General features: G+C 45.3%; 2 non-coding genes across 2 annotated transcripts; both read left to right on the forward strand.

Annotated features, from left to right (window-relative positions):
* Window positions 1–1,857: 1,857 nt before the first annotated feature.
* TRNAH-GUG (transfer RNA histidin (anticodon GUG)) lies at window positions 1,858–1,929 on the forward strand. Its single transcript has one exon. It is a non-coding gene; the product is annotated as a tRNA-His (tRNA).
* Window positions 1,930–6,848: 4,919 nt separating this feature from the next.
* On the forward strand, window positions 6,849–6,920 carry TRNAH-GUG (transfer RNA histidin (anticodon GUG)). The gene has a single exon. It is a non-coding gene; the product is annotated as a tRNA-His (tRNA).
* The last annotated feature ends 1,546 nt before the right edge of the window (window positions 6,921–8,466 follow it).

An 8,466-nucleotide genomic window follows, 5' to 3' on the forward strand; every position in this document is an offset into this window, starting at 1 on the left:
CTCCCCTCAGTGCCACTGTACTCTGCACTGTGCAACTCTATACCACTCCACTCTACTCAGTTCTACTCCACTCTAATCTACATTGTTCCACTCTATCACTCCACTCTATGCCACTCTAATCTATGCCACTCCACTATACGCCACTTCCCTCCACTTTATGCTACTCCATTCTATGCCACTCCACCCTGTCACTCTCTGCTATGCCCCTCTACTCCACTCCACTCCACTCTGCTCTATGCCACTTCCCTTCATTCCTCTCTACGCCACCCTACTTCATAGAATGCCACTTTATGTGACTCTATGCCACTCTGCTCTACATCACTCTAGAATACTCAACTGAACTCTACTCTATACAATTCCACTCTACTTTACTCCTCTCCACTCTATGCCTCTCCACTCTATGCTACTCTACTCCAGTCTACTGTACGCCACTTTATTTTATCCCATTCTACTCTACGCCACTGTACACCACTCAACTCTATGCCACTCTACTCCGTTGCACCCCTCTCTACTCTACGCTACTCTACTCCATGCTACTATACTCCACTCTAAGCCACTGTACTCTCCACCACTAAGCTCTATTCCACTCTATTATATGCCACTCCATGCCACTCTAATCCACCCCACAGAATGCCACTCTACTCTATGCCACTCCACTCAACTCCATGCCATTCCACACTTTTGCACTCTACCCTACTCTGTGCCTCTCCATTCCACTCCATGCCACTCCACTCTATCCCACTACGCTCTACTCTAGTTCACTCTATGCCACTCCACTTTACTCTCTCCCACTCTACTCTATACTACTTCATTCCATGCCACTTCACTGTACTCCACTCCACTCCATCTCACACAATATCACTCAATGGCACTACATGCGCTCTACTCTATGCCACTCTACTGCACACTACTCTATGCTGTGCCACTCTACACTACTCTCCTGTAGGCCTTTCTACTCTATGCCACTTTTTACTCTGCTCCTCTCTACACCACAGTGTCACTCCATGCAACGCGACTGTATGCTACTGAACTCCACAACACTCTACTTCATGCAGTCCGACTCCACTCCTCCTAATTCTTTGCCACCCCTCTCCATGACACACTGTTCTCTGACTCTATGCCATTCCGTGCCACTTCACTCTACACCACACTATGCCACTCTACACCACACTACTTTACTCTATGCTACTCTATGCCATTCTATGCAACCTCACTCCTCTCTACCCCACTCTGCTCTATGCCACTCCATTCCTCACAATGCTATTCAACGCCATGCCAAGGCACACCACTTCATTATATTCCACTGTATTCTATGACACATTACGTCACTCTACTCTTTGCACTTCAATCTACTCCCTTCTATGACCCTCCATTCATCACCACTCCATTGTTTGCTAGTCAAGTTTACGCCACTTCATTCCACACAATGCAACTCTAAAGCAGTATGCACCAAGCAGCTGAATGTGTCTGAAGAGACACCCAGAAAAGAAAAAAACAACAATATGTGGGGGCGTGTTCCGAGCCCCTCCTGGCCTGGAGGAGTTTGGTCGGCCGTGGATTAAGTTTTTGCAGTGTTCACTTCCCCGACCCCAGCACTCATAGAACACTTGAGACTTGCAGGGCAGAGTGGTGGATCTTGTTAAGAAGTCTGAGCTTCTTGGTTTATGGGGAGTCTTGTCACTGGAAGCAGAGAGGTAAATATTTGCTGTGATCTGTTACTCAAAGAAAAGACCCTAATCTATCTTGAAAAGATGGGTTTTAAACAAACGCTAAATCTATCCACTCCACGGACACTGTGACCTTTTTTCAGCCTATCAGAGCCACACCAGGGTATTCTTTTCAGAGCACAAGTAGCTCGCCGTGATCGTATAGTGGTTAGTACTCTGCGTTGTGGCCGCAGCAACCTCGGTTCAAATCCGAGTCACGGCATTGCAGGTGGCAATGTCACAGCAGTTGGGCAGCGTTTTTATTCTCACTTCTTAATATTTACATGAGTTAAGAGCTTGAACCTAATTTCAACGGTGAAATTAAATGTCTTTGAAGAACGCGTTAAAAATGTTATTATTTATTTCACCTTTCTGCGCTTTTACGTTTGTGGCGGTCCTGATGTGAAAAGTATGAGCTACAGTTTGGTTTCACGGGACCCGGTCAGCAAGAGGGATGGATGTCTGTGTCTCCTGTACCTGCAGCGCCGAGGCTCCTGTACTGACACGGAGTAGCTTTCAATGTTGAAAGGAATCCTGCTAGTCAAATATCAGTTTTTGCAGCAATTCAGGCCGCGAAGAAAAAAGGTCTTAAAATAAATATTTGTATAGAAAGTAAGACTGAGCTCCCAAGGGTCTGAAAGAAAGAGGCGACGGAGAAGGACACTGAGAGGCGCACTCACCCAATCAGCGTTTGGCTTCATCATCCCGCACCCACGGATCACCGGGCAGCTAGAGGGAAAGTTTTAAAACTTAAGCCAAGTTTATTAGTCGTGGTCGAATCGTGAATTACACAATTACGCTCCTTTGTGGAATTTGGAGTAATGTGGGGAAAGACATCTACCCAAGAGCGGAGGAAAAGAGCGCGAGCAGCGGCTGTTGTGCCAGTTCTGTTGCATTTAGAGCGATTTTCTTGTGCAAAGTGTATATCAGGTTCCTTTCGGATCTGAGCGTGTATTTTGCACCAGGAAAATAGCCTTGTGTAATTCTGTACAACCTCGCATAATGTTGCTGTAATTTCGCGTAATTACACTGCAGTGAGTTACACTGGTTACGCCCATCCCTACATTTGACTCATGTTTAACAGAGAGGTCCGTCCATCCATTGATCCATTCATCTGTCCATCCATCTTTTTGCCCGTGTGCCTGCTTATCTATCTGCTCACCTACCTGTGCGTGACTGTGAACCTGTCTAACAGAGCGTTGATGCCTGGCTGTATGCTTTGTTAACACTATAACGCTCAGAGGGACATTGAGGAGGACATCTTGGCGCTATGTTTTTTTTTGGTATGAAGCAACCGTTTTCAAATCCTGACAGTCCACACAAAGTTGATCATATGTGATCCCATTTTCGTACCAACAGCTGCTTCTCTATATACTTATCGGTCCACGTCTATTACTACATGTGCTTTCTATTTACTTTCTATTTCAATCTGGGTATCTGCCTTACTGCCTATTTCTGCCCATCTCTGTTTATGTTAACACTTTAAAGCCTACATGCTGACTACCAAGGTCTTTGTGGCGTGGTTATTTCTAAAGCAGGCGCGTGTGATTTACAGCGGTTTCTGTGAAGCTGATGATATCTCATCCATGATTTACTAACAGCTACATACCTGCCTTTCTGTCTACAAACCTGTACAGATGCATCGGTGCATGTGGCTTATTTATGACGATCTGTTTAACCTTCTATCCGTCCTTCTATCTGTGCAACTGTCTTACAGTTCCCCCTCTTTTATGTTGTTACAACACTATTTGTTAAACAAACCTTCACAGTCAGAAGGGCTTCCAGGCGCTGTTATTTATTAAAAAAACTGCAAAGAACACCAGTTTATGCAATGTTGATGACATTTACTTCACCCCCTTATTGTTGCATTAATGGGTTTTCAAGTCACAAAACGGGTCCCTGATGAAGCCTAAGTGGACTTCTGAGCTGCTGTAGCTCTGTGGGGTCTCCAGCTCTCCTAGGGCCTCAGATCTACCACTACAACACCAGCCTTACCCTAAGTTGTGCAGCAGATTTTTTATTTTTTTTATTTATTGGTATTTCAGATGGTACATATTATTCACAGGATTGTAACAGGTTGCAGAGCTGTATGAATCTCCTTTCCATGACAACTTTTGAACAGTTACCCATTACTGCTATTATGTTATGTTACCACCACGCTGAGGGCTGTTCCTTGCATAAATCTGTAAGCAGGCTTGTGATCTGTGGTGTGGGCCTCCTGTGGGTCTCCGGTTCAGTGCTGTATTCCCATGGAGCAGGGTGGTCGGTTGCCACCATTTCCAGCTCTGGCACGACAGGTACTCATCATCTCTTATTACAACAAATAACAAGCAAGCCAAACAACTTGCCCAGAAACGAGACCTAACTACGCATCGTGTGAGTGTGTCTACAGCTGTATGGGGCCCAGCCGGGGGGGGGAAGGGACCCAGGGGAACCCTCCCCAGTGTATGATCTTCCAGGGAGGTCTAGGAGAGGTGTGTTTGTCGTGCTCCTAACTCCGCAAGTTAAGAGGCCCATCTGCATCGTCATCATAGTCATGTCAGGAGTGTTCCATGCTCCCGCCACCTCTGCCCATAGGGGAGCTATCTGTCTGTTCCTCAGCCCTCTCATTTCTTCCCTCTGAAGTGCCCTTTCTTCTGCCTTGCCAAGGAAGTGATGTCTGCTTATAGCACGTGTCCTACTTTTATAATGTTTTCAGGGCACTTCGCCCACTTCATATCTAGCCAAAATCCTTTAGCACTGGGAGACCACGTGTCTGCTGAATATCTTACCTCCACCATTGGGGGTGTAAAAGGTGTACTTTGGCTCTGTTGTAAATTATTATATAGGGCTCAGTTTGGTTGGGTTGTGAATTGCTGTCAAGCTCTAAATCTCAGAATTCTCTTAGTCACACCTTTTTATGTCTTGCGTACACAGTGAATGTGCTGTGAGACATATTGTTTAGAATTCAGTGGGCTTACCACACGCCCATAGGTTACTTACCATTAATTGTTTTCTATGTCACTCACATTTGCAATATTTCGATTGCTTAGCTCCCATAGACTGAATCTTCCTTTCTTGTGTTCATTCCTCCATGGAGGATGGACCAAGTACATGTGTTCTTTTCGTCTTTCTACAGTACGCTATTTTTTATATTTTAAAAGTGTTTTCGTATCATTCTTGGATGTGCAATGTGCTTTCCAACATTCATGACAAGCATACAGCTTATTTTTCACCCTAAACGCCGTCTCTATTGACACTTTAGTTACTTTCTCACACTGTATTCCTCTGCATGACTATACTCTACTCCCCTCAGTGCCACTGTACTCTGCACTGTGCAACTCTATACCACTCCACTCTACTCAGTTCTACTCCACTCTAATCTACATTGTTCCACTCTATCACTCCACTCTATGCCACTCTAATCTATGCCACTCCACTATACGCCACTTCCCTCCACTTTATGCTACTCCATTCTATGCCACTCCACCCTGTCACTCTCTGCTATGCCCCTCTACTCCACTCCACTCCACTCTGCTCTATGCCACTTCCCTTCATTCCTCTCTACTCCACCCTACTTCATAGAATGCCACTTTATGTGACTCTATGCCACTCTGCTCTACATCACTCTAGAATACTCAACTGAACTCTACTCTATACAATTCCACTCTACTTTACTCCTCTCCACTCTATGCCTCTCCACTCTATGCTACTCTACTCCAGTCTACTGAACGCCACTTTATTTTATCCCATTCTACTCTACGCCACTGTACACCACTCAACTCTATGCCACTCTACTCCGTTGCACCCCTCTCTACTCTACGCTACTCTACTCCATGCTACTATACTCCACTCTAAGCCACTGTACTCTCCACCACTAAGCTCTATTCCACTCTACTATATGCCACTCCATGCCACTCTAATCCACCCCACAGAATGCCACTCTACTCTATGCCACTCCACTCAACTCCATGCCATTCCACACTTTTGCACTCTACCCTACTCTGTGCCTCTCCATTCCACTCCATGCCACTCCACTCTATCCCACTACGCTCTACTCTAGTTCACTCTATGCCACTCCACTTTACTCTCTCCCACTCTACTCTATACTACTTCATTCCATGCCACTTCACTGTACTCCACTCCACTCCATCTCACACAATATCACTCAATGGCACTACATGCGCTCTACTCTATGCCACTCTACTGCACACTACTCTATGCTGTGCCACTCTACACTACTCTCCTGTAGGCCTTTCTACTCTATGCCACTTTTTACTCTGCTCCTCTCTACACCACAGTGTCACTCCATGCAACGCGACTGAATGCTACTGAACTCCACAACACTCTACTTCATGCAGTCCGACTCCACTCCTCCTAATTCTTTGCCACCCCTCTCCATGACACACTGTTCTCTGACTCTATGCCATTCCGTGCCACTTCACTCTACACCACACTATGCCACTCTACACCACACTACTTTACTCTATGCTACTCTATGCCATTCTATGCAACCTCACTCCTCTCTACCCCACTCTGCTCTATGCCACTCCATTCCTGACAATGCTATTCAACGCCATGCCAAGGCACACCACTTCATTATATTCCACTGTATTCTATGACACATTACGTCACTCTACTCTTTGCACTTCAATCTACTCCCTTCTATGACCCTCCATTCATCACCACTCCATTGTTTGCTAGTCAAGTTTACGCCACTTCATTCCACACAATGCAACTCTAAAGCAGTATGCACCAAGCAGCTGAATGTGTCTGAAGAGACACCCAGAAAAGAAAAAAACAACAATATGTGGGGGCGTGTTCCGAGCCCCTCCTGGCCTGGAGGAGTTTGGTCGGCCGTGGATTAAGTTTTTGCAGTGTTCACTTCCCCGACCCCAGCACTCATAGAACACTTGAGACTTGCAGGGCAGAGTGGTGGATCTTGTTAAGAAGTCTGAGCTTCTTGGTTTATGGGGAGTCTTGTCACTGGAAGCAGAGAGGTAAATATTTGCTGTGATCTGTTACTCAAAGAAAAGACCCTAATCTAACTTGAAAAGATGGGTTTTAAACAAACGCTAAATCTATCCACTCCACGGACACTGTGACCTTTTTTCAGCCTATCAGAGCCACACCAGGGTAGTCTTTTCAGAGCCCAAGTAGCTCGCCGTGATCGTATAGTGGTTAGTACTCTGCGTTGTGGCCGCAGCAACCTCGGTTCAAATCCGAGTCACGGCATTGCAGGTGGCAATGTCACAGCAGTTGGGCAGCGTTTTTATTCTCACTTCTTAATATTTACATGAGTTAAGAGCTTGAACCTAATTTCAACGGTGAAATTAAATGTCTTTGAAGAACGCGTTAAAAATGTTATTATTTATTTCACCTTTCTGCGCTTTTACGTTTGTGGCGGTCCTGATGTGAAAAGTATGAGCTACAGTTTGGTTTCACGGGACCCGGTCAGCAAGAGGGATGGATGTCTGTGTCTCCTGTACCTGCAGCGCCGAGGCTCCTGTACTGACACGGAGTAGCTTTCAATGTTGAAAGGAATCCTGCTAGTCAAATATCAGTTTTTGCAGCAATTCAGGCCGCGAAGAAAAAAGGTCTTAAAATAAATATTTGTATAGAAAGTAAGACTGAGCTCCCAAGGGTCTGAAAGAAAGAGGCGACGGAGAAGGACACTGAGAGGCGCACTCACCCAATCAGCGTTTGGCTTCATCATCCCGCACCCACGGATCACCGGGCAGCTAGAGGGAAAGTTTTAAAACTTAAGCCAAGTTTATTAGTCGTGGTCGAATCGTGAATTACACAATTACGCTCCTTTGTGGAATTTGGAGTAATGTGGGGAAAGACATCTACCCAAGAGCGGAGGAAAAGAGCGCGAGCAGCGGCTGTTGTGCCAGTTCTGTTGCATTTAGAGCGATTTTCTTGTGCAAAGTGTATATCAGGTTCCTTTCGGATCTGAGCGTGTATTTTGCACCAGGAAAATAGCCTTGTGTAATTCTGTACAACCTCGCATAATGTTGCTGTAATTTCGCGTAATTACACTGCAGTGAGTTACACTGGTTACGCCCATCCCTACATTTGACTCATGTTTAACAGAGAGGTCCGTCCATCCATTGATCCATTCATCTGTCCATCCATCTTTTTGCCCGTGTGCCTGCTTATCTATCTGCTCACCTACCTGTGCGTGACTGTGAACCTGTCTAACAGAGCGTTGATGCCTGGCTGTATGCTTTGTTAACACTATAACGCTCAGAGGGACATTGAGGAGGACATCTTGGCGCTATGTTTTTTTTTGGTATGAAGCAACCGTTTTCAAATCCTGACAGTCCACACAAAGTTGATCATATGTGATCCCATTTTCGTACCAACAGCTGCTTCTCTATATACTTATCGGTCCACGTCTATTACTACATGTGCTTTCTATTTACTTTCTATTTCAATCTGGGTATCTGCCTTACTGCCTATTTCTGCCCATCTCTGTTTATGTTAACACTTTAAAGCCTACATGCTGACTACCAAGGTCTTTGTGGCGTGGTTATTTCTAAAGCAGGCGCGTGTGATTTACAGCGATTTCTGTGAAGCTGATGATATCTCATCCATGATTTACTAACAGCTACATACCTGCCTTTCTGTCTACAAACCTGTACAGATGCATCGGTGCATGTGGCTTATTTATGACGATCTGTTTAACCTTCTATCCGTCCTTCTATCTGTGCAACTGTCTTACAGTTCCCCCTCTTTTATGTTGTTACAACACTATTTGTTAAACAAACCTTCACAG

Source organism: Pleurodeles waltl, chromosome 12 (genome assembly GCF_031143425.1).
Source record: "Pleurodeles waltl isolate 20211129_DDA chromosome 12, aPleWal1.hap1.20221129, whole genome shotgun sequence".
In the NCBI taxonomy this organism is placed as follows: domain Eukaryota; kingdom Metazoa; phylum Chordata; class Amphibia; order Caudata; family Salamandridae; genus Pleurodeles; species Pleurodeles waltl.